Raw genomic sequence first — 14364 nt, forward strand, 5'->3', positions numbered from 1 at the left:
AATACATGTAGCCATTATATGCAAATGTTATGTTTGTTTAGACTATAGTAAAACCATGATTTCTTACAATATTAGTACGTGTAGCCAGTATATGCTAATGTTATATTTGTTTAGACTATGGTAAAACCATGACTTTTGCAAAATTAATACATGTAGCCAGTATATGCTACTGTTTTTGTTTAAACTATAGTAAAACCATGGTTTCTCTCTAAATTAATACATGTAGCCAGTATATGCTAATGTTTTGTTTGTTTTGACTATAGTAAAACCATGATTTCTTGCAAAATTAATACGTGTAGCCAGTATATGCTACTGTTATGTTTGTTTAGACTATGGTAAAAACATTGGTTTCTTGCAAAATTAATACATGTAGCCAGTATATGCTAATGTTATGTTTGTTTAGACTACGGTAAAACCATGATTTCTTGCAAAATTAATACATGTAGCCAGTATATGCTAATGTTATGTTTGTTTAGACTATGATAAAAACATTGGTTTCTTGCTAAATTAATACATGTAGCCAGTATATGCTACTGTTATGTTTGTTTAGACTATGGTAAAAACATTGGTTTCTTGCTAAATTAATACATGTAGCCAGTATATGCTAATGTTATGTACGTTTAGACTATGGTAAAACCATTATTTCTTGCAAAATTAATACATATAGCCAGTATATGCTACTGTTGTTTGTTTGTTTAGACTATAGTAAAACCATGATTTCTTCCTAAATTAATACATATAGCCAGTATATGCTACTGTTATGTTTGTTTGTTTAGACTATAGTAAAACCACGATTTCTTGCAAAATTAATACACGTAGCCAGTATATGCTAATGTTACGTTTGTTTAGACTATGGTAAAACAATGATTTCTTGCAAAATTAATACATGTAGCCAGTATATGCTAATGTTATGTTTGTTTAGACTATATTAAAACCATGATTTCTTACAAAATTAGTACGTGTAGCCAGTATATGCTAATGTTATGTTTGTTTAGACTATGGTAAAACCATGATTTCTTGCAAAATTAATACATGTAGCCAGTATATGCTACTGTTGTTTGTTTGTTTAGACTATAGTAAAACCATGGTTTCTCTCTAAATTAATACATGTAGCCAGTATATGCTAATGTTTTGTTTGTTTTGACTATAGTAAAACCATGATTTCTTGCAAAATTAATACGTGTAGCCAGTATATGCTGATGTTTTGTTTGTTTAGACTATAGTAAAACCATGATTTCTTGCAAAATTAATACATGTAGCCATTATATGCTACTGTTGTTTGTTTGTTTAGACTATAGTAAAACGATGATTTCTTGCAAAATAAATACATTTAGCCAGTATATGCTACTGTTGATTGTTTGTTTAGACTATAGTAAAACCATGATTTCTTGCAAACTTAATACATGTAGCCAGTATATGCTAATGTTATGTTTGTTTGTTTAGACTATAGTAAAACCATGGTTTCTTACAAAATTAATACGTGTAGCCAGTATATGCTAATGTTATGTTTGTTTAGACTATAGTAAACCACGATTTCTTGCAAAATTAATACGTGTAGCCAGTATATGCTACGGTTATTTTTGTTTATTTAGACTATAGTAAAACCATGATTTCTTGCAAAATTAATATGTGTAGCCAGTATATGCTACTGTTATGTTTGTTTGTTTAGACTATAGTAAACCCATGATTTCCTTTCTAAATTAATTCATGTAGCCTGTATGTGCTACTGTTGTTTGTTTGTTTAGACTATAGTAAAACCATGATTTCTTGCAAAATAAATACATTTAGCCAGTATATGCTACTGTTGTTTGTTTGTTTAGACTATAGTAAACCATGATTTCTTGCAAAATTAATACGTGTAGCCAGTATATGCTACTGTTATGTTTGTTTGTTTAGACTATAGTAAAACCATGATTTCTTGCAAAATTAATACATGTAGCCAGTATATGCTACTGTTATGTTTGTTTGTTTAGACTATAGTAAAACCATGATTTCCTTTCTAAATTAATACATGTAGCCTGTATATGCTACTGTTGTTTGTTTGTTTAGACTATAGTAAAACCATGATTTCTTGCTAAATTAATACATGTAGCCAGTATATGCTACTGTTGTTTGTTTGTTTAGACTATAGTAAAACCATGATTTCCTTTCTAAATTAATACATGTAGCCAGTATATGCTACTGTTTTTGATTAAACTATAGTAAAACCATGGTTTCTTGCAAAATTTATACATGTAGCCAGTATATGCTAATGTTATGTTTGTTTGGACTATGGTAAAACCATGATTTCTTGCAAAATTAATACATGTAGCCATTATATGCAAATGTTATGTTTGTTTAGACTATAGTAAAACCACGATTTCTTACAATATTAGTACGTGTAGCCAGTATATGCTAATGTTATATTTGTTTAGACTATGGTAAAACCATGATTTTTGCAAAATTAATACATGTAGCCAGTATATGCTACTGTTTTTGTTTAAACTATAGTAAAACCATGGTTTCTCTCTAAATTAATACATGTAGCCAGTATATGCTAATGTTTTGTTTGTTTTGACTATAGTAAAACCATGATTTCTTGCAAAATTAATACGTGTAGCCAGTATATGCTACTGTTATGTTTGTTTAGACTATGGTAAAAACATCGGTTTCTTGCAAAATTAATACATGTAGCCAGTATATGCTAATGTTATGTTTGTTTAGACTACGGTAAAACCATGATTTCTTGCAAAATTAATACATGTAGCCAGTATATGCTAATGTTATGTTTGTTTAGACTATGATAAAAACATTGGTTTCTTGCAAAATTTATACATGTAGCCAGTATATGCTAATGTTATGTACGTTTAGACTATGGTAAAACCATTATTTCTTGCAAAATTAATACATATAGCCAGTATATGCTACTGTTGTTTGTTTGTTTAGACTATAGTAAAACCATGATTTCTTCCTAAATTAATACATATAGCCAGTATATGCTACTGTTATGTTTGTTTGTTTAGACTATAGTAAAACCACGATTTCTTGCAAAATTAATACACGTAGCCAGTATATGCTAATGTTATGTTTGTTTAGACTATGGTAAAACAATGATTTCTTGCAAAATTAATACATGTAGCCAGTATATGCTAATGTTATGTTTGTTTAGACTATATTAAAACCATGATTTCTTACAAAATTAGTACGTGTAGCCAGTATATGCTAATGTTATGTTTGTTTAGACTATGGTAAAACCATGATTTCTTGCAAAATTAATACATGTAGCCAGTATATGCTACTGTTGTTTGTTTGTTTAGACTATAGTAAAACCATGGTTTCTCTCTAAATTAATACATGTAGCCAGTATATGCTAATGTTTTGTTTGTTTTGACTATAGTAAAACCATGATTTCTTGCAAAATTAATACGTGTAGCCAGTATATGCTGATGTTTTGTTTTTTTAGACTATAGTAAAACCATGATTTCTTGCAAAATTAATACATGTAGCCATTATATGCTACTGTTGTTTGTTTGTTTAGACTATAGTAAAACCATGATTTCTTGCAAAATAAATACATTTAGCCAGTATATGCTACTGTTGATTGTTTGTTTAGACTATAGTAAAACCATGATTTCTTGCAAACTTAATACATGTAGCCAGTATATGCTAATGTTATGTTTGTTTGTTTAGACTATAGTAAAACCATGGTTTCTTACAAAATTAATACGTGTAGCCAGTATATGCTAATGTTATGTTTGTTTAGACTATAGTAAACCATGATTTCTTGCAAAATTAATACGTGTAGCCAGTATATGCTACGGTTATTTTTGTTTATTTAGACTATAGTAAAACCATGATTTCTTGCAAAATTAATATGTGTAGCCAGTATATGCTACTGTTATGTTTGTTTGTTTAGACTATAGTAAAACCATGATTTCCTTTCTAAATTAATTCATGTAGCCTGTATATGCTACTGTTGTTTGTTTGTTTAGACTATAGTAAAACCATGATTTCTTGCTAAATTAATACATGTAGCCAGTATATGCTACTGTTTTTGTTTAAACTATAGTAAAACCATGGTTTCTTGCAAAATTTATACATGTAGCCAGTATATGCTAATGTTATGTTTGTTTAGACTATTGTAAAACCATGATTTCTTGCTAAATTAATACATGTAGCCAGTATATGCTACTGTTATGTTTGTTTGTTTAGACTATAGTAAAACCATGATTTCCTTTCTAAATTAATACATGTAGCCTGTATATGCTACTGTTGTTTGTTTGTTTAGACTATAGTAAAACCATGATTTCTTGCTAAATTAATACATGTAGCCAGTATATGCTACTGTTGTTTGTTTGTTTAGACTATAGTAAAACCATGATTTCCTTTCTAAATTAATACATGTAGCCAGTATATGCTACTGTTTTTGATTAAACTATAGTAAAACCATGGTTTCTTGCAAAATTTATACATGTAGCCAGTATATGCTAATGTTATGTTTGTTTGGACTATGGTAAAACCATGATTTCTTGCAAAATTAATACATGTAGCCATTATATGCAAATGTTATGTTTGTTTAGACTATAGTAAAACCATGATTTCTTACAATATTAGTACGTGTAGCCAGTATATGCTAATGTTATATTTGTTTAGACTATGGTAAAACCATGACTTTTGCAAAATTAATACATGTAGCCAGTATATGCTACTGTTTTTGTTTAAACTATAGTAAAACCATGGTTTCTCTCTAAATTAATACATGTAGCCAGTATATGCTAATGTTTTGTTTGTTTTGACTATAGTAAAACCATGATTTCTTGCAAAATTAATACGTGTAGCCAGTATATGCTACTGTTATGTTTGTTTAGACTATGGTAAAAACATTGGTTTCTTGCAAAATTAATACATGTAGCCAGTATATGCTAATGTTATGTTTGTTTAGACTACGGTAAAACCATGATTTCTTGCAAAATTAATACATGTAGCCAGTATATGCTAATGTTATGTTTGTTTAGACTATGATAAAAACATTGGTTTCTTGCTAAATTAATACATGTAGCCAGTATATGCTACTGTTATGTTTGTTTAGACTATGGTAAAAACATTGGTTTCTTGCTAAATTAATACATGTAGCCAGTATATGCTAATGTTATGTACGTTTAGACTATGGTAAAACCATTATTTCTTGCAAAATTAATACATATAGCCAGTATATGCTACTGTTGTTTGTTTGTTTAGACTATAGTAAAACCATGATTTCTTCCTAAATTAATACATATAGCCAGTATATGCTACTGTTATGTTTGTTTGTTTAGACTATAGTAAAACCACGATTTCTTGCAAAATTAATACACGTAGCCAGTATATGCTAATGTTACGTTTGTTTAGACTATGGTAAAACAATGATTTCTTGCAAAATTAATACATGTAGCCAGTATATGCTAATGTTATGTTTGTTTAGACTATATTAAAACCATGATTTCTTACAAAATTAGTACGTGTAGCCAGTATATGCTAATGTTATGTTTGTTTAGACTATGGTAAAACCATGATTTCTTGCAAAATTAATACATGTAGCCAGTATATGCTACTGTTGTTTGTTTGTTTAGACTATAGTAAAACCATGGTTTCTCTCTAAATTAATACATGTAGCCAGTATATGCTAATGTTTTGTTTGTTTTGACTATAGTAAAACCATGATTTCTTGCAAAATTAATACGTGTAGCCAGTATATGCTGATGTTTTGTTTGTTTAGACTATAGTAAAACCATGATTTCTTGCAAAATTAATACATGTAGCCATTATATGCTACTGTTGTTTGTTTGTTTAGACTATAGTAAAACCATGATTTCTTGCAAAATAAATACATTTAGCCAGTATATGCTACTGTTGATTGTTTGTTTAGACTATAGTAAAACCATGATTTCTTGCAAACTTAATACATGTAGCCAGTATATGCTAATGTTATGTTTGTTTGTTTAGACTATAGTAAAACCATGGTTTCTTACAAAATTAATACGTGTAGCCAGTATATGCTAATGTTATGTTTGTTTAGACTATAGTAAACCATGATTTCTTGCAAAATTAATACGTGTAGCCAGTATATGCTACGGTTATTTTTGTTTATTTAGACTATAGTAAAACCATGATTTCTTGCAAAATTAATATGTGTAGCCAGTATATGCTACTGTTATGTTTGTTTGTTTAGACTATAGTAAAACCATGATTTCCTTTCTAAATTAATTCATGTAGCCAGTATATGCTACTGTTGTTTGTTTGTTTAGACTATAGTAAAACCATGATTTCTTGCTAAATTAATACATGTAGCCAGTATATGCTACTGTTTTTGTTTAAACCATAGTAAAACCAAGGTTTCTTGCAAAATTTATACATGTAGCCAGTATATGCTAATGTTATGTTTGTTTAGACTATTGTAAAACCATGATTTCTTGCTAAATTAATACATGTAGCCAGTATATGCTACTGTTTTTGTTTAAACTATAGTAAAACCATGGTTTCTTGCAAAATGTATACATGTAGCCAGTATATGCTAATGTTATGTTTGTTTAGACTATAGTAAAACCATGATTTCTTGCAAAATTAATACATATAGCCAGTATATGCTACTGTTGTTTGTTTGTTTGTTTAGACTATAGTAAAACCATGATTTCTTGCAAAATAAATACATTTAGCCAGTATATGCTACTGTTGTTTGTTTGTTTAGACTATAGTAAACCATGATTTCTTGCAAAATTAATGCGTGTAGCCAGTATATGCTACTGTTATTTTTGTTTATTTAGACTATAGTAAAACCATGATTTCTTGCAAAATTAATATGTGTAGCCAGTATATGCTACTGTTATGTTTGTTTGTTTAGACTATAGTAAAACCATGATTTCTTGCAAAATTAATACATGTAGCCAGTATATGCTACTGTTATGTTTGTTTGTTTAGACTATAGTAAAACCATGATTTCCTTTCTAAATTAATACATGTAGCCTGTATATGCTACTGTTGTTTGTTTGTTTAGACTATAGTAAAACCATGATTTCTTGCTAAATTAATACATGTAGCCAGTATATGCTACTGTTTTTGATTAAACTATAGTAAAACCATGGTTTCTTGCAAAATTTATACATGTAGCCAGTATATGCTACTGTTGTTTGTTTGTTTAGACTATAGTAAAACCATGGTTTCTCTCTAAATTAATACATGTAGCCAGTATATGCTAATGTTTTGTTTGTTTTGACTATAGTAAAACCATGATTTCTTGCAAAATTAATACGTGTAGCCAGTATATGCTGATGTTTTGTTTGTTTAGACTATAGTAAAACCATGATTTCTTGCAAAATTAATACATGTAGCCATTATATGCTACTGTTGTTTGCTTGTTTAGACTATAGTAAAACCATGATTTCTTGCAAAATAAATACATTTAGCCAGTATATGCTACTGTTGATTGTTTGTTTAGACTATAGTAAAACCATGATTTCTTGCAAACTTAATACATGTAGCCAGTATATGCTAATGTTATGTTTGTTTGTTTAGACTATAGTAAAACCATGGTTTCTTACAAAATTAATACGTGTAGCCAGTATATGCTAATGTTATGTTTGTTTAGACTATAGTAAACCATGATTTCTTGCAAAATTAATACGTGTAGCCAGTATATGCTACGGTTATTTTTGTTTATTGAGACTATAGTAAAACCATGATTTCTTGCAAAATTAATATGTGTAGCCAGTATATGCTACTGTTATGTTTGTTTGTTTAGACTATAGTAAAACCATGATTTCCTTTCTAAATTAATTCATGTAGCCAGTATATGCTACTGTTGTTTGTTTGTTTAGACTATAGTAAAACCATGATTTCTTGCTAAATTAATACATGTAGCCAGTATATGCTACTGTTTTTGTTTAAACCATAGTAAAACCATGGTTTCTTGCAAAATTTATACATGTAGCCAGTATATGCTAATGTTATGTTTGTTTAGACTATTGTAAAACCATGATTTCTTGCTAAATTAATACATGTAGCCAGTATATGCTACTGTTTTTGTTTAAACTATAGTAAAACCATGGTTTCTTGCAAAATGTATACATGTAGCCAGTATATGCTAATGTTATGTTTGTTTAGACTATAGTAAAACCATGATTTCTTGCAAAATTAATACATATAGCCAGTATATGCTACTGTTGTTTGTTTGTTTGTTTAGACTATAGTAAAACCATGATTTCTTGCAAAATAAATACATTTAGCCAGTATATGCTACTGTTGTTTGTTTGTTTAGACTATAGTAAACCATGATTTCTTGCAAAATTAATACGTGTAGCCAGTATATGCTACTGTTATTTTTGTTTATTTAGACTATAGTAAAACCATGATTTCTTGCAAAATTAATATGTGTAGCCAGTATATGCTACTGTTATGTTTGTTTGTTTAGACTATAGTAAAACCATGATTTCTTGCAAAATTAATACATGTAGCCAGTATATGCTACTGTTATGTTTGTTTGTTTAGACTATAGTAAAACCATGATTTCCTTTCTAAATTAATACATGTAGCCTGTATATGCTACTGTTGTTTGTTTGTTTAGACTATAGTAAAACCATGATTTCTTGCTAAATTAATACATGTAGCCAGTATATGCTACTGTTTTTGATTAAACTATAGTAAAACCATGGTTTCTTGCAAAATTTATACATGTAGCCAGTATATGCTAATGTTATGTTTGTTTAGACTATGGTAAAACCATGATTTCTTGCAAAATTAATACATGTAGCCATTATATGCTAATGTTATGTTTGTTTAGACTATAGTAAAACCATGATTTCTTACAATATTAGTACGTGTAGCCAGTATATGCTAATGTTATATTTGTTTAGACTATGGTAAAACCATGATTTCTTGCAAAATTAATACATATAGCCAGTATATGCTACTGTTTTTGTTTAAACTATAGTAAAACCATGGTTTCTCTCTAAATTAATACATGTAGCCAGTATATGCTAATGTTTTGTTTGTTTTGACTATAGTAAAACCATGATTTCTTGCAAAATTAATACGTGTAGCCAGTATATGCTAATGTTATGTTTGTTTAGACTATGGTAAAAACATTGGTTTCTTGCAAAATTAATACATGTAGCCAGTATATGCTAATGTTATGTTTGTTTAGACTACGGTAAAACCATGATTTCTTGCAAAATTAATACATGTAGCCAGTATATGCTAATGTTATGTTTGTTTAGACTATGATAAAAACATTGGTTTCTTGCAAAATTGATACATGTAGCCAGTATATGCTACTGTTATGTTTGTTTAGGCTATGGTAAAAACATTGGTTTCTTGCTAAATTAATACATGTAGCCAGTATATGCTAATGTTATGTACGTTTAGACTATGGTAAAACTATGATTTCTTGCAAAATTAATACATATAGCCAGTATATGCTACTGTTGTTTGTTTGTTTAGACTATAGTAAAACCATGATTTCTTCCTAAATTAATACATATAGCTTAGCGGTGGGTGCAGAGAAGGTAGGCTGGGTGAGGTCAGGGAACTCAGCGAGGAGGCGGGTGAACTTGTCTGCCTCTGAGAGAGAGTTGGCTAGACCTGCATAGGCCGCTTCCCTCCGCGTACATGCGAAGGAGGAGAAGGTTAAGGCATCGACCAGACGGCTGTTCTGAATGTCCACTAGCAAACCGTAAGCGCACAAAAAATCAGCTCCGAGGAGGGGAAGCGTTACATTGGCCATGACGAACTCCCACGTGAAACGTTGTCCACCAAAACACAGTTCTACAGACCGCACGCCGTAGGTGTGGATAGGGCTGCCGTCAGCCGTCGCCAACTGGGGGCCCCGCTCCCCGCCCATGATGTCGACGTCAGTAGCAGGGAGCACGCTTCTCTGTGCGCCCGTGTCACAAAGAAATCGCCGACCGGAGATGGTGTCGAGGATGAAGAGTAGCCTGCTCGTATCGCCAACACTCATGGCCACTACTGAGTGTTGGCCCTCTCGTTTCCCGTCGGCCTGTAGTTGCAGGGGGAACGGCACCGTTTAGCTTTCGCACCAAATCGAGCGTGGTACATACAGAGTCCAGAGGGCTTGTAGCGGTCTGACGCTGTGGCGCCACCGTCGGGCCACGCCCGCGATGTCGGCGGGGGGCCAGTGAAGGTAGGAGCCAGCACCCCGGCATGGGAGGAACGTTGTGTAGCGACGAAGAATCGGTCAGCCTCCTTTGCCAGCTCACGGGGATCAGTGATGGTGGAGTTAGCGAGCGCAGTCTGGACGTGGGGCGGCATGTTGCGCAGAAACAGCTCCATAAACAGGAAACATGGCTTTTCTTGACCCAGTAGGTTTAACATCCTGCTCATTAGCTCCGATGGTTTGCCATCTCCCAAGCCCTGAATTGCGAAGAGGCGACGTGCTCTCTCCGTTGCTGACAGTTCAAAAGTTTCAAGGAGGAGATGTTTAAGTGCGGCGTATTTACCATCGGCCGGTGGGTTGGTTATGAAACCGCTTATCCTGGAAGCCGTAGCGCACCCCAGCGCTGCCACTACGTAGTAGTACCTGGTCTCGTCTGCTGTTATGTCTCTGAGCGCGAACTGTGCCTCAGCCTGCGCGAACCATGTAGCCGCGGAAGACTCCCAAAACTCCGGCAGTTTAATTGCAACGGCGTTCGTAGCCATAATGTGTGTGGTTTCAGAAAACTTATCCGAAAACCGACGTCGGGGTCACCAGTGTAGAGCCGAAGGAACGGAGAAGACCGTAGGTTCACACTTTAGCCGTGTAGGCAACTTTCTTTAATCCACGGTAAATCAGAGAGCAACCAAACCACAGCTCGACTGAGCGGAGGTGGCAAGAATAATCAGAAAACTGGCTTGACAACCATAACTTAACCCTGCGTTAACCTGCCAGGGCAACCATGACTTAACCCTTAGTTCCTGGGTTGAATTCTGTCCCCAATACGTGTCCACCACAATAGCCAGTATATGCTACTGTTGTGTTTGTTTGTTTAGACTATAGTAAAACCACGATTTCTTGCAAAATTAATACACGTAGCCAGTATATGCTAATGTTATGTTTGTTTAGACTATGGTAAAACAATGATTTCTTGCAAAATTAATACATGTAGCCAGTATATGCTAATGTTATGTTTGTTTAGACTATATTAAAACCATGATTTCTTACAAAATTAGTACGTGTAGCCAGTATATGCTAATGTTATGTTTGTTTAGACTATGGTAAAACCATGGTTTCTTACAAAATTAATACGTGTAGCCAGTATATGCTAATGTTATGTTTGTTTAGACTATAGTAAACCATGATTTCTTGCAAAATTAATACGTGTAGCCAGTATATGCTACGGTTATTTTTGTTTATTTAGACTATAGTAAAACCATGATTTCTTGCAAAATTAATATGTGTAGCCAGTATATGCTACTGTTATGTTTGTTTGTTTAGACTATAGTAAAACCATGATTTCCTTTCTAAATTAATTCATGTAGCCAGTATATGCTACTGTTGTTTGTTTGTTTAGACTATAGTAAAACCATGATTTCTTGCTAAATTAATACATGTAGCCAGTATATGCTACTGTTTTTGTTTAAACCATAGTAAAACCATGGTTTCTTGCAAAATTTATACATGTAGCCAGTATATGCTAATGTTATGTTTGTTTAGACTATTGTAAAACCATGATTTCTTGCTAAATTAATACATGTAGCCAGTATATGCTACTGTTTTTGTTTAAACTATAGTAAAACCATGGTTTCTTGCAAAATGTATACATGTAGCCAGTATATGCTAATGTTATGTTTGTTTAGACTATAGTAAAACCATGATTTCTTGCAAAATTAATACATATAGCCAGTATATGCTACTGTTGTTTGTTTGTTTGTTTAGACTATAGTAAAACCATGATTTCTTGCAAAATAAATACATTTAGCCAGTATATGCTACTGTTGTTTGTTTGTTTAGACTATAGTAAACCATGATTTCTTGCAAAATTAATACGTGTAGCCAGTATATGCTACTGTTATTTTTGTTTATTTAGACTATAGTAAAACCATGATTTCTTGCAAAATTAATATGTGTAGCCAGTATATGCTACTGTTATGTTTGTTTGTTTAGACTATAGTAAAACCATGATTTCCTTTCTAAATTAATTCATGTAGCCAGTATATGCTACTGTTGTTTGTTTGTTTAGACTATAGTAAAACCATGATTTCTTGCTAAATTAATACATGTAGCCAGTATATGCTACTGTTTTTGTTTAAACCATAGTAAAACCATGGTTTCTTGCAAAATTTATACATGTAGCCAGTATATGCTAATGTTATGTTTGTTTAGACTATTGTAAAACCATGATTTCTTGCTAAATTAATACATGTAGCCAGTATATGCTACTGTTTTTGTTTAAACTATAGTAAAACCATGGTTTCTTGCAAAATGTATACATGTAGCCAGTATATGCTAATGTTATGTTTGTTTAGACTATAGTAAAACCATGATTTCTTGCAAAATTAATACATATAGCCAGTATATGCTACTGTTGTTTGTTTGTTTGTTTAGACTATAGTAAAACCATGATTTCTTGCAAAATAAATACATTTAGCCAGTATATGCTACTGTTGTTTGTTTGTTTAGACTATAGTAAACCATGATTTCTTGCAAAATTAATACGTGTAGCCAGTATATGCTACTGTTATTTTTGTTTATTTAGACTATAGTAAAACCATGATTTCTTGCAAAATTAATATGTGTAGCCAGTATATGCTACTGTTATGTTTGTTTGTTTAGACTATAGTAAAACCATGATTTCTTGCAAAATAAATACATGTAGCCAGTATATGCTACTGTTATGTTTGTTTGTTTAGACTATAGTAAAACCATGATTTCCTTTCTAAATTAATACATGTAGCCTGTATATGCTACTGTTGTTTGTTTGTTTAGACTATAGTAAAACCATGATTTCTTGCTAAATTAATACATGTAGCCAGTATATGCTACTGTTTTTGATTAAACTATAGTAAAACCATGGTTTCTTGCAAAATTTATACATGTAGCCAGTATATGCTAATGTTATGTTTGTTTAGACTATGGTAAAACCATGATTTCTTGCAAAATTAATACATGTAGCCATTATATGCTAATGTTATGTTTGTTTAGACTATAGTAAAACCATGATTTCTTACAATATTAGTACGTGTAGCCAGTATATGCTAATGTTATATTTGTTTAGACTATGGTAAAACCATGATTTCTTGCAAAATTAATACATATAGCCAGTATATGCTACTGTTTTTGTTTAAACTATAGTAAAACCATGGTTTCTCTCTAAATTAATACATGTAGCCAGTATATGCTAATGTTTTGTTTGTTTTGACTATAGTAAAACCATGATTTCTTGCAAAATTAATACGTGTAGCCAGTATATGCTAATGTTATGTTTGTTTAGACTATGGTAAAAACATTGGTTTCTTGCAAAATTAATACATGTAGCCAGTATATGCTAATGTTATGTTTGTTTAGACTACGGTAAAACCATGATTTCTTGCAAAATTAATACATGTAGCCAGTATATGCTAATGTTATGTTTGTTTAGACTATGATAAAAACATTGGTTTCTTGCAAAATTGATACATGTAGCCAGTATATGCTACTGTTATGTTTGTTTAGGCTATGGTAAAAACATTGGTTTCTTGCTAAATTAATACATGTAGCCAGTATATGCTAATGTTATGTACGTTTAGACTATGGTAAAACCATGATTTCTTGCAAAATTAATACATATAGCCAGTATATACTACTGTTGTTTGTTTGTTTAGACTATAGTAAAACCATGATTTCTTCCTAAACTAATACATATAGCCAGTATATGCTACTGTTGTGTTTGTTTGTTTAGACTATAGTAAAACCACGATTTCTTGCAAAATTAATACACGTAGCCAGTATATGCTAATGTTATGTTTGTTTAGACTATGGTAAAACAATGATTTCTTGCAAAATTAATACATGTAGCCAGTATATGCTAATGTTATGTTTGTTTAGACTATATTAAAACCATGATTTCTTACAAAATTAGTACGTGTAGCCAGTATATGCTAATGTTATGTTTGTTTAGACTATGGTAAAACCATGGTTTCTTACAAAATTAATACGTGTAGCCAGTATATGCTAATGTTATGTTTGTTTAGACTATAGTAAACCATGATTTCTTGCAAAATTAATACGTGTAGCCAGTATATGCTACGGTTATTTTTGTTTATTTAGACTATAGTAAAACCATGATTTCTTGCAAAATTAATATGTGTAGCCAGTATATGCTACTGTTATGTTTGTTTGTTTAGACTATAGTAAAACCATGATTTCCTTTCTAAATTAAT

Source organism: Lampris incognitus, chromosome 2 (assembly GCF_029633865.1).
Source record: "Lampris incognitus isolate fLamInc1 chromosome 2, fLamInc1.hap2, whole genome shotgun sequence".
Taxonomy (NCBI): Eukaryota; Metazoa; Chordata; class Actinopteri; order Lampriformes; family Lampridae; genus Lampris; species Lampris incognitus.